Consider the following 16,837-nt stretch of genomic DNA (forward strand, 5'->3'; position numbering starts at 1 on the left):
CTAGCTTAATTATTCTTTCCCTGACTCACCATTTCAACCTCTTTTTCTTTCTTTCACTTTTTTTGCCATTCTAAATGAATTTTTTCTTTAACTCATTTCAGTTTCTCTCTCTCTCTCTTTCTTTCTTTCTTTCTTTCTTTATTTCTTTCTTTCTTTCTTTCTTTCTTCTTTTCTCTTGTTTTCTTTCCTTCCCATCTCATTTCTTGCCAACTTTTTTTATCTCCTCACTAGGCTTAATGAATCTTTCCCAGTCTCATTCTATCTATCAATCCATCTCTCTTTCTGTCTCTCTCCCATCGTTTTTTCCTCTTTTCATGCAACTGCATTGCATTCGACGTCTGGCATTCATTATCCATGGTCCTTGGCTTGTGCCCCTCTCTCTCTTTTTCTCTCTCTCTCTCTCTCTCTCTCTCTCTCTCTCTCTCCTCTTCTGCGCTGCTCAATTACTCTGTCTTCCCGGAGTGAGCGGCGGTGTCAGCCTACAGTAATGACTTTCGGATTATCTGTCCGTTGGTGATGAATGAGATGGAAATGTGGCTCCGGCGTTTCAGGCCCTGGCACTGCTCCTCACGTTCGTGCAGGGAGGCCATGGCACAGCCAAACGGAGGAACCTTTACCATAAATAACATCACACATGCACTGGAAAGCTCCGTCTGTTCTGGGAATGCAATTCACCACACTCTGCTGACCAGGGATCAAGGATGACTGTAGCTGGAGGAACTGGGTCAACAGGCACAGCCACACTGAAGATAATTATTGTTGGTAACCACTGCTTTAATAAATAAACACAAACATGAAAGATGAAAAATCGTACAAATCCATAATAAATAATCTTACAGCACAATGTTAAGATCAGTTTGCAAGCTAGTTCGCTCTTAACTTGACAGATTGATAAATCAGTCAGATTAAACAGGACTGGACAGTGCTCACATTTGTGATTAAAGACTCTATATATTCTACATATTATCCTTTTAAAATCCCAGGCTTATTACATACTAAAGCTTTTTTTATTCATTTACTACATCGACTTCACTGCTAACTGGCTGAGCTATTCTTAGGTTATAAAAGTGTGTAATAAAACTTTGGGCCTGCCAGTGGGACCTGGCCGTTTAAGGGGTTAATGCATGCCTTGTGCCTTTCCTTGTCCTCCTCAGCATCTAACATTGCTCTGATCAGCTCCAGTGTTAGCTTTCATATTTCATATATGAAAGGGTAGCTGTCACTCAAACTTCCTTCTTATTAGATATGAAACCCACTGCTTTACCATCAAATGTTCTCCTCTGAGTGCTTCTGCATTTTCTTTTGTGCTACTGAACATCTTAGTCTGTTAGCGCAACTGTTATGGATGCTGTCAGACAGCCAGTTTGGTGGATGTAGCACTGTTAAATTCTACTTTCGTTATTTAGCTTCCAGCTCACAAAAGCAGCTTAGACCCTTATTTCATGCTGGTCTGAGTTGGTTTATGCTGATCTAATGCTAGTCTTGTGCTGGTTTTGCTGGTCACCCAGCAAGTTTGCAATGGTTGACCAGAGTGTTTTTCAAAACTAATGCTAGTTTTGTGGTTTTATTTGTTTGTTTTTTTTAATGGCATTTATGCAATGCTGCTTAGAAATCTGAGCTTCCTGATTGTTTAAGGTAACATAGATGTGAAAAAACACACAGAAATGAATTGTTTTTAATTGAAGTGAATACTGCACTGCAAAACAGTGGACTGTCAATTCAGCTTATAAAAATTACTTCATGCGGTATTGAATGAGCACATTTTATTCAAAGTATTTCTTTGAAATTCAACTTGGAGAATCCAGTCAGAAATAGATGGGCTGTCTGACTGGCAGGCAGATAGATTTATCGATTGATTGGTTGAATTTTTCAAAGCATGATCTATCTAAGTCAGCCTATTGCTGTTCCTGTTTCATACTCTGCAAATGTAACTTTCTCTCCAAGGTCAGCTGAGAATTCTCTTTGGCTTGTCTGGTTTTTTTTAATGTTGCTACAGTATTTACCTGCCGCTGACCAACTAATAATGACCTCATATGAGAAAAAAGAAGCAAATTAGAAGTGTCAGAAGCAAGAAACAAGAGGGAAACATTTAAAAGCAAGGAGCATTGCGCAAAGTGAAACTCCAGGTGTAGGTCCACCTGTAGGTCCAGGTATCACAGGTGTAGGAACTCATGCATTGTAGCAAAGTCATTTAGCATGCAGAGGAGTGGTGGGGGCAGAGCCAGAATCTTATGAAGCAAGAATTCACACAGATGTTTGGCTGACAGGAGTAATGTCTTTGACCTGTTTAAAGCTAAATCAAAAGTCAAGGCTTACTGTAATTAACCCAGGTGCAAGCGATGCAGACATGACATGGGAAAGCAGACTGACAGGGACAGAGCTTCCTGATCAGGGCCACACATCTCTCCTGTGACTTTGTTTGACCCCCCCCCCCCCCCCCCCCCCCCCCCCCTTCTTTTTTCACTTACCTTTCTTCTACCCACTGTTTGAATTACTCATCTAAACACGAGCGCCTTTCATGTTGCTCAATTATGACTGTGGCTGCCCAGTGTGGACACAGTAATGACGTTCTGATTATCTGTCAGCAAATGAGGAATGAAATGGACATGAGAGAAATGTGGGCATGTGTGGAGCCATTTACCGCAAATTGGGGAGGCTCCTCAATGCCTCTTCTTGACAAGAACTTAAAGCGAGAAATATTCGGGCCTTGTGAATGCATGAAATTACACTCAGGGATTTAATTGACCCCATTCAAGGCGTTTATTAAAGAGGAGACAATACGATAGAACGTCTGTGTAGCCCCACTGACAATTTTCTGGAAAGAAAGAAAGCCTGTTGCTATTAAAAGTATGTTTCAGTTCTTCAGAGCCGCTCTAAATCAGACAGATCCTGTCTCTGAGCTCTTTTCTACTGACTGCCCAATTGCCTGATGTTCAAATCTGCTCTATTTGTTGATGGAACAATTCATCGCCTTTCTGGGCTTTTGTTCCAACATTTTCCCTTAATCTCAATTCAACCATTAAGATAAAGCTCTGGCGCTGCCCTAGGATAAGAGAGACTAGCCACATATTTGCCGTTCCAAAGAGAATGCATGTAAAACATTTACTTTGTCAATTTCTGCTTGAAGGACTGCGCTCATATTTCATGTGACAGTCTTGGAATTTAATGAAAAATAAATGTTTGCTCCAGTCACTCATTGTGAAGGGAAAAGGTATTCATTTCTCGCGTCTAGTATGAAATCACTGTCTACAATAGAATGTATGCAACAGGCTTTGTGTGGGACCTCGCATGGTGCTTTTTTCCTTGTACTCATTAGATCCAGTGAAACTGATGATATGCTCTTTGTCTGTCTCTTTATTTCTATATTCCCTTTCTGAAATTTCAGCATCTATTTAGTTGAATGTAGTGCAGGTAGTTTTAGGTAATGTTTTAAGGTGGTTCTTCTTCCAGGTTCTTTAGTAAAGAAACTGAACCATGAACACAATTTACATAATTAAGGGTTCTTTCCATCATGAAAGGTTTCTTTAGATGCAAAATATGCATGAATTTGCTATAGACTGTTATATATGGAATCTTTTTGAAAAAGGTTTAATATAGCACAGGTTTTTCCTATTCTTACAAGCTTGATATCGTAGCTATAGAAGAATCCTTTTCGGTGCTAAATGGAACCATTTTCCAAAATGTTCTATATAGAATCATCTAAAGCAGAATCTCAATCAGTCTGAAGAACCCTTTCATGATGCAAAGAGCCCTTTAGTCACGCAAAGGGTTCTTTGAGTGTTCATGGTTCTATATAGAACCATTTTCTTTACTGAACCCTTGAAGTATTCTACTCTCAATTACTTGTAGTCAGATTACATAATTCACATTACATTTACTTTCACATTTAGTCATTAAGCAGAGGCTCCAAGAGAGAGCCAAGCCATCCAGAGATAGTGCAGGAGTTGATGACCTAAGAAACAAGAGCCATACCCAAGCTCAGTCTAGTTAAATAAATCAAGCTTGAGGAGAACGACTTAAGTGCATTTTTTGTAATAAAACAGAGATAAAGTACAGAGGATTGAAGAGAAGTGACACAATGACTCACAAATAAAGCGTCTTAACTAAGTTATTGCTTGCAAAAGTCTTCAAACAGTGGCAGAGTTCATTTCAACACTCATGGGCAAGAACACAAAAGCAGCAAGACCTAGCCTTATGGGCATGTGTAGATTTTAAGGAAGGACATGTCGAGCCCAGAAGATAAAGACTTGGGCCCAACCCCATTTCTTGTTTTTACCTTGGAACTGAGTTACAAGGGGTAGTGGTTGAAATCTTGCTCTGCAAAATGGGACAAACTTTCAAATAAAGGAAAAAACCTTGCTTCATTTACAAGCTACTAGCACTGCTCTGTAGGTGACCCAGCCTGTCTTCAGTGATAGCAGAGAAAGGAAGGGAATTCACTATGTTGCTGGGCTTTAGTTGACATTAGTAGTTAGTTAGCTACGAAACTGAAATCAGTATTTCACAAGCTTCTTGTTAGAATTTTTCTGTTTCACCTTAAATGGTGCAGCAGTTACATTTTGGCGCTTAAAGTGTCAATACTGCCGGACTACTTAAGGTGGCACTGGAAAGTATTTATGGGTTTCTTTGGTCACTCACGCAGCCATCTTACCAGTTTTTCTTTTTTCCTCATAACACCCTGTTTGGAGTGTGCCTCGAAAAAATCTCTGTTTGGAGGACTATGTATCCCTAACATGTCACCCTACCCCTCTATCGCAACAAAAAATTGGGACACTCTAACCCTAGACGTGTAGATGCGAAACAGAGGGCTAAGGGTTAAGTGGTAGGGGCAAGGGGTGAAATGGGATTGGGCCTTAAGCTGGTATGCAGGAGTACAGTTCTGGACCAGTGTTACATGCCAGTTACTGCCAGTGCTCATCACCTTCCCTAAATATATGCCAGGACCACTCTCTAGGAAATGTGTGTAAGATTATTTAGGTAAAAGTTTGAGGGCCAGTTGAAGAACTGCTGCCTTACACGACTCCAGTTCCTCACTCTCAGTCCGAAATCTACATACCCTGCATATCATCTTTATAATCGCTGAACAGTAGTTAGAGAATAATATTAGTAACTGAATGATAAGCCTAGGGCTTAAGTGGTTAATCTGGCTTTCCATAGTAAATAGCAAAAATTCAATGGCATTGTAGTATTTGACCCTTGACTGTAGATATGAGGTCCTAGGGCTACATCTGAAGGCCTTGTAAATCACTCTCTAATCATGTCTGATACTTTAAAGCACTGCACTCTTGTTTAATCGAACATTAACATCCAAATCAATCACTTAAATAACGTTTAATTAATATTTTGCAGCATTAATGCTCTACAACTTTAACTGATGTTATTGTCAGAGAGGAGCTCAAATCCCCACTGGCTTTAATTGCACTGTTATTAATACTGACTGAGCTACAGGCTACAGCATACGAACAGTAAATTAGACAGAGAGGGGTCACTTGGCTGTGTCTGTCAATAAGTCATATTCTGACACCATTTGCCTGTGAGCTGTTCCATTGTGTTTCAGCTGCTGTCACCCAGCAGCTTCGCTCTGTTCTTGAAGTGATTGTGTAGTCTACACATGTTTATGCACTACAGCTGAACACCCAGCAATAACACATATAGGCAACGATTACGGAACATAGTATTGGGTGCAGTTGAATATGGGCGATGCTCGGGGCAAGTGCAAAGCATGTGTGCCAGTTTGTTTGTTGTGTGTCTCCTGGCAAGTGTATGTGGAAGAGAGCGATGTTCCTCATCTGCTTGCTGTTTGCTGACTTGCTCTGTTATTGCAGGCTGACAGCACAATGATCCATGCTGGACTAAGGCAGTGGAGCCATATGGTATTTCATGTAGTGCCATTAGTGTAGGAACTTGAGGGGGGAAACGCCAGTGTCTTAATTATCTCCATTCAGCCTACAGCCCACAGAGAGCACAGAGCAGAACCTTTTTATCCCCCTCTGCTCCCAAACACCCTCCAGGCCATTAATGCATGCACCATGCTGCAAAAACAAGCTAAATACATTACATCCAAAATAAATGATTTAATATAGTGAGGCTGAATTTAATTAGCTCAGCGATTGTGTTTGCAAACAGGGTATGTTTTTTTTTCCTTTTCTCAGCTTCACCTATCCTTTCACCAACTGTGTGTATTTAAAATTACAATTCTTATTAATTATGTATGTATCTGCATGATAACAAATTTGTCTTGTTGTTCTGTTTAAGTGCATTTAGAAGCCTTGGGCAGTAATGAGGATGCACCTGTAACTCGCGTTTTAAGGAGTTCAGTCATCAACACTTGCATTAACTTTATAAAACATAAGTGTTTTCAGAGCCAACAGCATCAGTAATTGATACTCTTCTCTCATTAAGCAGAAAAACATGATAATTTCCTCCAAACAATATGTCGTGGCACAGATTGTGACAAGAGATTAATGCATTTTTCACCTGCGGTGTATACTGATGTCTCGTAGACTGGAAAGATAATATCACTCAATAGAGGAACTGCCAAATGGATCTTAATGCTGTTCATGTCCATTAAGACTACATTAAGGATCATTCGCATTGTTTTTCTCTCCTCATTGAATTTCCAGTTCATCTATTTTCTGGAGGCAGCAGTATTATTAATTCTTAGCATTTGACCCTTTTTAAGAAGAGCTGGTCCATTTTTTATATGTGTTGTCACATATAATATTGCATGTATATATATTCACATAGGAATATACAGAGCTGTTCAAAAATTAGAGACCACCTTTCATTTTTTTCAGTTTCTAGCCAAAATGGTCAAGTTCTTCATTTTTCAGCACCAGGAAAAAAAAATAGTATGTATTTATTATTATATATTATATAAAATATATTTATATAGTTAGTTAGTTGGCTAGTTGCTTTCATGATCCAAGTAATCCCAAACACATTAGCTAATGTTGAGTTCTGGACCAATGAGGTGGTCAGTTCATGAGAACACCTTTGTTAGGAAAATGTCATTTTCTCAGCAACATCCTCTTGACAGCTACACATTCTTTCAGACCCATAGCATTGAGTTGTTTTCTCACAGTGGAAGGATGGACAAATACCTGTGTTTTCAGATCTGAAGCAAGAGTCAAGCTTGATTTTTCTCCCCTCTTTCTCAAAGATTCTGTTCTGTTTATCTGATACTAATGGTTTTGGCAATCTACCAGGTCTTGCACCGTTAGCAGGCCCCTGAGCAAAAATGTTCAAAGAGCCCCTAATGGCTACCCTTTTTGGTAGTTAGGGTTTGTTATTGTCTCTGTATATATGTGTGGTCATTTATGGATTGATTGATTAATTTAAAGTAGTGTCACTAACCAAGCTGCATAAACTGGAATGATCTAAAATCAGATTATCTAAATGGTTCTGGAAACAAACCTCTTGAATTAAGTATTTCTGGTAAGGAGCTTAATGTAAAATGATATTATACATCATTTACTTGTCATTATTTAGAAGGAAGGTTACGGGTTTAACCTGCACACAATAGCAAGTTGACAAGCAATTCATTTTCCAAATGCACTGTCCCGCTGTGAGGCTATAGCCTATTGATGACAGCAGTATAGTCATCATTCTGCATATTTCATTACACTATTGTGGTAGAAACAAAACTAGAAGGAAATTACATACACAATAACATGAACGTATGTTACACAGCAACTGTTACTTATAAAGCACACCTCTGCTACTGACAAAACATTTACCCTAGTAAACACAACATAAATTAAAAGCCGAGAGCCGAGACGTACATTACAAAGATTTAAAAAAAAAAAAACTGCAGCATACACTGCATGTCTTCATGGTTTGAATGTCGATGTATAAAGCAAAGCTATCCATAAGTAGTACTAAAATAAGTAAGTACTAAGTGGATATACACTACTGTTAGCTTGGTGCTAATACTTCTGCTAGTAGAAATGACCTTTATTGTAGCAGCAATTTAATTAACAGGTTTCCTATTACGTGGAAACGTCTACATTAAAGAAGTTATGTATATAAGTTTATAATATTTGTATTTAAATTACCTAAATACCTGGTCTAATAACAGTAGACTCTAAACGCATGCTTTGTCTGTGAGAGCTGTTTTGATGTCGCCCTCTGCTAGTTTAATCTCAAAAGGGAGGGAGAAATAGTCAATAATGATTGATTTAATGAGTAATGTTGTTTATGTTTACTTACACTTGAGAGTTCATCATGGCACACAGGCAAAATTTATTGCACAAATTCTAATCACAAATGAAGCTTTTGATGGCAGATTTGTTGTGTGTTTAAAAATAAGTGGTGCTCCACAGCTAGATTTAAAATAATTTTCCATTAAATACTTCCATTAAAATATATAATCTGCTGTAATTCAATGCACAGATATTTATATTTCTTTCATAAAAACAAGTACCATCTTTGCTTATATTTGCTAAGGGTGCTAACAATTCTGGAAGGGTCTCTGTCTGTTGAACTGACACCAGGTTTGAGCATGTATGCATTATCTTTCATGCTGTGCCTGGCTGTCACCCTACCTGACAGGACCTGAGCCTCTGAGCCTCATTAGAAATATCTCACGAACAACCTGCTGTTACATTTCTGTGCTCTTTTGTTTACACTGTTGTCATAGTCTTCATTTTTGCACAGCATTTCATTTGCATTAATATGTTTTTCTAACAAGACAGCATTGCCTATGTATATAATTAACTGTGTGTAATGAAGATATTTTTAAAAAACCTTTTATACTGACCAGCCACTTCATTAAATAGACATTTTATCAGGTAAAGTTACCATTTTGGTGCACTTTGTAGGTCTACAATTACAGACTGTAGTCCATCTGTTCCTCTGCATACTTTTTGGCCCACTTTACCCTGTTCTTCAATGGTCAGAACACCCACAAGACCGCCACAGAGCAGGTATTATTTGGGTGGTGGATCATTTTAAGCACTGCAGTAACACTGATGTGGTGGTGCTGTGTTAGTGTGTGCTGCGCTGGTACAAGTGGATCAGACACAACAGTGTTGTGGGAGTTTTTAAACACCTCAGCATTACTGCTGGGAATCGTCCACTAACCAAAAATATCCAGCAATGTCCTGCGATCACCATTGAAGGACTAAAGAATGATCAGCACAAACTGCAGCAGCAGATGAGCTGCTATCTCTGACTTTACATCTAGATTGACCATCAAGGTAGGTGTATGTAAAAGTCAGCAGTGAGTGGACACAGTATTTAAAAACTGTCTGATTCACTCGTACCAGCACGACACATTCTTAACACACCACCACTATGTCAGTGTCACTGCAGTATTGATTCACTGCCCAAATACTATATGCTCTGTGGTGGTCCTGTAGGGGTCCTAACCATTAAAGAACAGGGTAAAGGGGGGTAATAGAGTATGCAGAGAAACAGCTGGATTATAGGTAATAGTAGAATTACACATTGCACCTGTATGGTAAGTACAGCTGAAAAATGGACAATGAGCATAGAAACAAGGCAGTGTACTTACTGAAGTGGTTGGTTGGCATGTTATTCACTGTGTGTAATACTTGTACATTTAAAAACCCTCGCTTCTATATCGCTTTGTTGTCTTGTTGACTTTGTTGGTTTAGTGGATTTTGGTGCTCTGCTTTATTGTGTCTTTTATAGCATTGTTTTTTTGCTTAACAAAACTGAGATGTGAAATGGGCATGCCTTGAAAAGAGAAAAAAAAATGTAAGGACAGAAGAAAGTGTGTGTGTGTGTGTGTGTGTGTGTGTGTGTGTGTGTGTGTGTGTGTGTGTGTGTGTGTGTGTGTGTGTGTGTGTGTGTGTGTGTTCTCTGTGCATTCAAGACTGTTGCTGCCAGCGTCAGAGAAGCATTCAATGTCTCTGCATTATGCAAACATCTAAGAATGGACTGTTTGTCCTTTTCCGAGTTGTGCAGGAACAGTAATTATTCTTCAAGGAATGTACAAAGACGCATGTGTAGGAGCAAAGTACGACAGCCTGTGAGAACACTAAAAAAATGTTTGAAATTGTGATTTACTTATTTTGCATATTCTGAGCATAATCAAAGACATCAACCCATGATTGTAGCAGGGTTGTTTAAAACAGCTCTGCTAATTATTCCAGAGCTGATCTCCTTGACTGCACACACACATTAACATTTCAAATGAACGTTTGTGAAAAAGATCCTGATGCTTAATTGATATATGTTTCTTTATTCTTCTCTTTCTTTGGTAACATGGTTTAAATGTTCCAAACTTCAGTTCTAAAAAAGATCATGAGTATGTGACATGCAAACTACAAAAAGAAAGCAGTGATTTGGAGATCCACTTTGGCCTGTATTTATGCAAAATAAACAAAGAAATGCATGCCACACGTTCCAAAAATGTTGGGAAATTTAAGACGAAGAACATTGTGAAATGTTCAGAAATATTTTAAACAGGTGATGCAGTCATGCCAGAGTATGGAAGGAGTATCCAAGAAAGGTCTTGACTGTGTGTAGATTCTGTGCTTTCCTATGAACAAATCCCAAATAAGAATACAATGGTAAATGTCAGAATGTTCATGAAAACTGTTTAGGTGGGTTTTAAGAAGACATTTCTTCTTGAGAATGTTTGGTGAATGAGGCCCAATTTTCTACAACAAGTGATTATGCTGTAGTGTTGTGGTAGTAATCCAGTCTAGCCTTGGTCTCGACACCATAAGCTAGTGGTCTCGGTCTCATCACGGTCTCAATGTCATTTGGAATTGTCTCATTGTGAGCTGGATTATGGCCAAGACCAGCCAAGTCCAATGCCTCTGTCTGAGGCAACTGAAAGCTGAATTATTATTGAATATAAATAAAACCAAAATAAACAACATAAAACAGCCTTTTCTCTACATCAGTGGTTCCCAAACGTTTGTACCTCAAGTCCAAAAAAACTAGCTCAATTTTTTTTTTCAGCTGTATTGAGGATCTAATTGATCCTTTCCATAATGTCTTAATAGAGCACGATTTGTTTGCTGATGTTCATTGGTACCAAAATTAAAACATGGTTAGAATGATATTATTGATGTGTCCGAGTCTTGGTCTTGACTACAGTACTACAATGTAGGTATTTCACCCTCTACTATGCATAATGTGATGGAAATATTCAGGAAATCTGGAGAAAGCTGTGTAAAAGCAAGCCTGAAAACCAAAAATAATACCTGTGACCTTCGATGGCACTGCATTAAAAACTGGCATGGGCTCAGGAATACTTTAACGAACCCCATTTGTTGCTCCATCCACAAATGTAAGTCAAGACTGTACTATGCAAAGCAGAAGCCGAAGGTCAGCAACACCCGGAAATGATGCCGATTTCTGAAAGCTCAAGCTCATCTGAAATGGGCGGATGCACAGTGGAAACGTATTGTGGTCTGACAAGTCCACCTTTGATAAAATGTACAGTATGTTCTCTGGGCAACAGAAGAAAAGTTCAAAGTTCAAAATCAAGGGTCTGTAATGGTATGGGGGTTGAGTTAGTAGCCATGGCATGGGTGACTTGGACAATTCATAGCATATATTGTCGTTGGAATAAAACCTCATCTCCACTTTTTTTTTTTAGAGAATTTGAAATAGCCACATTTTAGACAATCTTTTCAGTTAACTTCCATTCAAAGTTAAGAAATATGAAGTTTTGTGACAATATACATAAAATCACATTCTGCATTTGTTACAACAGCATGGCTGTGTCAGAGAGTGCAGGTGCTTGTCTGGCCTACCTGCTCTTTAGTTGTGCTTTCCATTGATTTCTGCTTTCTGTTTCATTTGGTGTCTTCAGTCTCCAAAAGATGATTAAGTGCTGTTAAAATGAAAGGGGATGTAACACAGTAGTAAACATGCTCCTGCCCCAGCTTTTTTGGAATGTGTTGCATGCACTAAATTTGGAAAGAGCACATCTTTATAAAGTAAAACATCTAACATCAAGTTTTTTTGTGCTGTGCTTTAATTAATAACAACTTCTGTTTTATTAGCAGTTCACATACTGTCCTTTTTGGGAGCTGACATTTGTAACTATAACTGCTAAGGGATGTAATAGCTTACAGTAAAATAAGAGCACATTGTTTTTTTTTCTTTCAATCAAGCATGTGCCCGCGACCCTGACGGAGAAGCGGCTTAGAAAATGGATGGATGGAAGGATGGATCAAGCATGTGTGTGTGGTGTGTAAAGATTGGATTGTTAAAGTCTCTCTCATGTTGGTCTGCTTTTAATTACACCATCCACCCCAGATTGATTTCTGTATGAAGCAGTTATTTTCACACCTGTGCAGACTGCATGAACGATGAAGAAGTTGTGGAGAGAGTTGGAGAGTGTGATAAAGGCTTGCTGTCTGGTTTTATTCACAGGTTGTCTAGCAAAGCAGTGCATTCTGCTTTCCCAAATTTGATCATCACAGAATTGCGTGTCTTCATACGTGGAAAATTAATATATAATTTGTGAACCTTTGTTCCACATGTTCAGAATTTTTCATTTAGATTTACATTATATAAGTCCACTTAGAATATTTCTGTGTTTTATGCACAATTTGCCAGAATAAGGTTTTACATGACATTGTCAAACCTCTATAATCCCTAAGAATTAGACAGGCTTAGAATTAGACAGGGGATGTATGTCAATGTGTTCATTTTTTTGCTTTTTCGTTTACATATATGGAATGTATGGACTGGAGAATGAAGCTACAGACACGCACTCTTTGCCAGATGCACTCTCAGCCCCACTGATGTCATGTGCACTTGCACTCTCTGCTACAATGGCAGAAGCAGTACATTAATATTTAGCTGGTTCTGCTTAGTGAGTCGAAAGGAATCTTAAAACAGTATCATCATCATAGTTTTCTTTGTCTCAATAATAATTTTATTACTTAAACCATTTTCCATATATAACATTGCTTGAGAATTCCATTTATTGAATTGTTCAGCAGTAGCCTGAGTTTCAGCAGTAACCTGTTTACTTTTTTGCTAATAAACTCCACAATGTCTTATCGTCGTGGTAGGTTATGTTTTGTACATTATTATATTCCTTTTTTATACATATGACAAAACTAAAATCCAATCAGTGTAACTTATGCAGCCCAATAGTACACGGTTTGCTGTTTTTGCTCATCAAACTGACAAAACTTTGTCATGGTAGAGCGTTAAGTGACATCATTAAAAAGGCCAGAGGTGAGTGTTAGGCTAAGAGTGCATGTCTGCAGCCAGACCCTTCCCATAACACCACCCTGCTTCATCCAATGGGAACACAGATATTTTATACTACTATACAGACTTTATGAATTCTTATTAATGCTTATTTTATTTTATAGTATCTATAGTATTTTATTTTATAGTATCTATAGTATTTTATTTTATAGTATCTATAGTATTTTGGTAACACAAAAAGTGTACTGTTCAAATCTTGACTTGAAACCTTTTATTTTTATATTGTTTTGTTTTTTTAGCTCTCTGCTCACCACAAACATTTCACGTTGGCATATGTTGCATTATATACATATATACAAGCTGAGAACCATTAAGAAACTGTTATTTTTAAGAGTGCACAGACACGTCTTCATGTATAAAGAGGATTTGGAGAAACATTTTCTTCTACACATTCAAACACACACTTTGGTTCCAGTGTGTGTCTCCTGACCCAGTGGATCCACCAGTAATGAAGGTGTTATTTGCCAGAGAGATTGACCTGTGCTCTGGGAGGGAGCAGAGAAGTCACTAATGCACAGCTCAGGAGAAGTTTCGTATGTGTTCAGGAGCTTTAATCCATGCAAGAGCAGAGATTGTGGAATGGTGATAATTACTTAGAGAGGTATGAATGGGAGACAGGAGTGAGACAGAGTTCAGTAGAACTCAATTTCCATTTCAAATGTGCTCTTTCCACACCGCTGAGAGGAGCCAGCCTAACATGACTTTGCTGAAGGCACGACACAAATGAGAAGGGCCTTCTTTTTGTCCTTAGGTTCAATTTTAACCACCTAGATAACTGCCAACCTGAACATCGCGTACATTTCCCTGCTTAGAGGCTTACTGTCCTCCCTTCTGTACCAGCGAGACTGAAAAGGAAAGTCATGAAAGCTAAGGTTCTTCTCATTCACCTGCCTCAAAAGCATCACTCTTAAATAGTGTTTCACCCAGCAGTTCTGACAAAGTTGGGCCATGCCCTTGCATACCAAAAGACAGCAGAAACCTTGGTGAGAAGGAAATTTACAAAAGACCACCACCTGAACTGAAGTCACTAAAGAACAAGCTGGTTCTCTTCTCATGAATCCAAGTTTTGTCAGCAGTTTTCTTTGAATCTCAAAACAGTCGATACTTTATCCATCCTAATGAGACATGACATATTGCTAAGCCTTTGTTGTAACTGACAGAGAACAAACATTGGCTTGTTGCCTGGTGGATATTTCAGCTTTAGAAGTGACCCATTGGTCTGTTGGGTTTCAGGCTTGCTCCTTTGCACTACATTACAGTCTCTGGCCTGTTCTGGACATGCATTCAGAGTGATCTTTTAAAGGAAAGTGCCCTAGCCATGAGCACTTTAGCCATTTGATGGACTGGACTGTGCTTAGAAGATGCTATATCTCCATGGTAACAGAGAGCAAGAGCATGACACTCCATGAGGCCTTCTCCTCCTTTTCTCTTTTCATGTGGAAATGCAACACACTGTCCAAGAGCTACTCAAGGAGAGTGAGGTGAAGGGAGGTAGACCCTAAAGAGCACTCACAAGCAGTAGTGAACGAGAGAGGAAGAAGGGCTGGAGGGAGTGATAGGAGCAGAGGAGATGGTAGTATAGAGGGTGTAAAACTAAACTAGAGGAAAGATAGGGGCCATCAGTGACAGGATGTCTAAAGAGTGGCCTAGAGTGCACCTACTGTTTACTGAAAAGCTCCAAGAATAGCCAGTAGTCTTCACAGATCCTTTTTGACAGCCTTGCCACAAGGGCTTTGTTTGTCTACTGGAGTCCATATTCCAGAGTAATTTTCTACATGCAGTCGGGGAGGTTAAAGATAAGCCCACTCTACTAGGAGATATTTATATTTTATGATGTTTGCAGGCTAACAGCGCATGTATTTGTCTGCCAAAACCTGATTTGCAAAGATTCTCGGGTGCCAGAGATGAGAGGAGAGGAAATAGACAGCAAGGGGATGAATCAACTCTCAGATTTGATTTGCATTCGACCAAGTCTAACCTTTGACAGCCAGCGAATATGTTTCAGATTCTGATATTTAACGTTTTTTCAACTCTTACTAAGGGATTTCTCAAGCAGGCCCAGAGATACTGTACCCTGCAAAGAGTTGAGTAGGAGTCAGATTTCAGCTGGTCTCTAGTGGAGGAGCAAGATGTCTTAACTGTGTGTGTGTGTGTGTGTGTGTGTGTGTGTGTGTGTGTGTGTGTGTGTGTGTGTGTGTGTGTGTGTGCACAACATCAGTGTCAGTGTGTGCAGGTGGAGAGGAGACAGGCTAGATGAGCGGTCATTAAGGGAACACAGAGGCACTCACCCACAGCCCTGACACAGTTCAGCTCAAGTGTCTGTATCGGAGCACTCGGCACAAGCCACTCTCAGTTCCACCAGCACCACAGGGAAGAGGGACAGGAGATGGGAAAGTAGGAGGAAAGAATAAGGAGAAGGACGAAAGTCAGCCTTATTGCTCTATCAGAGGGTCATCGTGATAAGATTAGAGTGTAATGTGCATTGTGAAACATTTTGGTGTAAATTATTGTAAATGACTGGCAGCAGTTTCTCCAGTCACTCCTGTGTTTCAACTCATAAGTGATGCATTGTGCACCTACCGCTTCCTGAGGACCCTCATTTTGCTAAATTAGGTGGCACAATCCCAATTCCAATGAAGTTGGGATGTTGCATAAATCATAAATAAATGCAGAATACGGTGATTTGCAAATCCTTTTCAACCTATATTCAATTGAATACACTACAAAGACAAGATATTTAATGTTCAAACTGATAAACTTTGTTTTTTGCAAATATTCACTCATTTTGAATTTGATGCCTGCAACACGTTCCAAATAAGTTGGCACAGGGGCAACAAAAGACTGGGAAATTCTTAATGTGCAATTCTAAGGAATTTAGGGATTTCATCATCTACAGTCCATAATATCATCAAAAGATTCAGGGAATCTGGAGAAATCTCTGCAAGTAAGCAGCAAGGCAGAAAACCAAAATTGAATGCCCGTGACCTTCGATCCCTCAGGTGGCACTGCATTAAAAACTGACATCATTCTGTAACAGATATTATCACATGCGCTCAGGAACACTTTAGAAAACCATTGTCAGTGAACACAGTTCGTCGCTCCGTCTACAAGTGCAAGTTAAAACTCTGCCATGCAAAGTGAAAGCCATATATCAACAACATCCAGAAACATCGCCAGCTTCTCTGGGCCTGAGCTCATCTGAGATGGACTGACACAAAGTGGAAGTGTCCTGTGGTCTGACGAGTCCACATTTCAAATTGGGTTATTTCAGCAAGACAATGCCAAGCCACATCCTGCACGTGTTACAACAGTGTGGCTTCGTAGTAAAAGAGTGCGGGTACTAGACTGGCCTGCCTGCAGTCCAGACCTGTCTCCCATTGAAAATGTGTGGCGAATTATGAAGTGCAAAATACAACGGAGACCCCGGACTGCTGAGCAACTGAAGTTGTACATCAAGCAGGAATGGAAAAGAATTCCACCTACAAAGCTTCAACAGTTAGTGTCCTCAGTTCCCAAACGCTTATTGAGTGTTGTTAAAAGGAAAGGTGATGTAACACAGTGGTAAACATGCCCCTGTCCCTTCTTTGGAACGTGTTGCAGGCATCAAATTCAAAATGAGTGA

Source organism: Pygocentrus nattereri, chromosome 8 (genome assembly GCF_015220715.1).
Source record: "Pygocentrus nattereri isolate fPygNat1 chromosome 8, fPygNat1.pri, whole genome shotgun sequence".
NCBI lineage: Eukaryota > Metazoa > Chordata > Actinopteri > Characiformes > Serrasalmidae > Pygocentrus > Pygocentrus nattereri.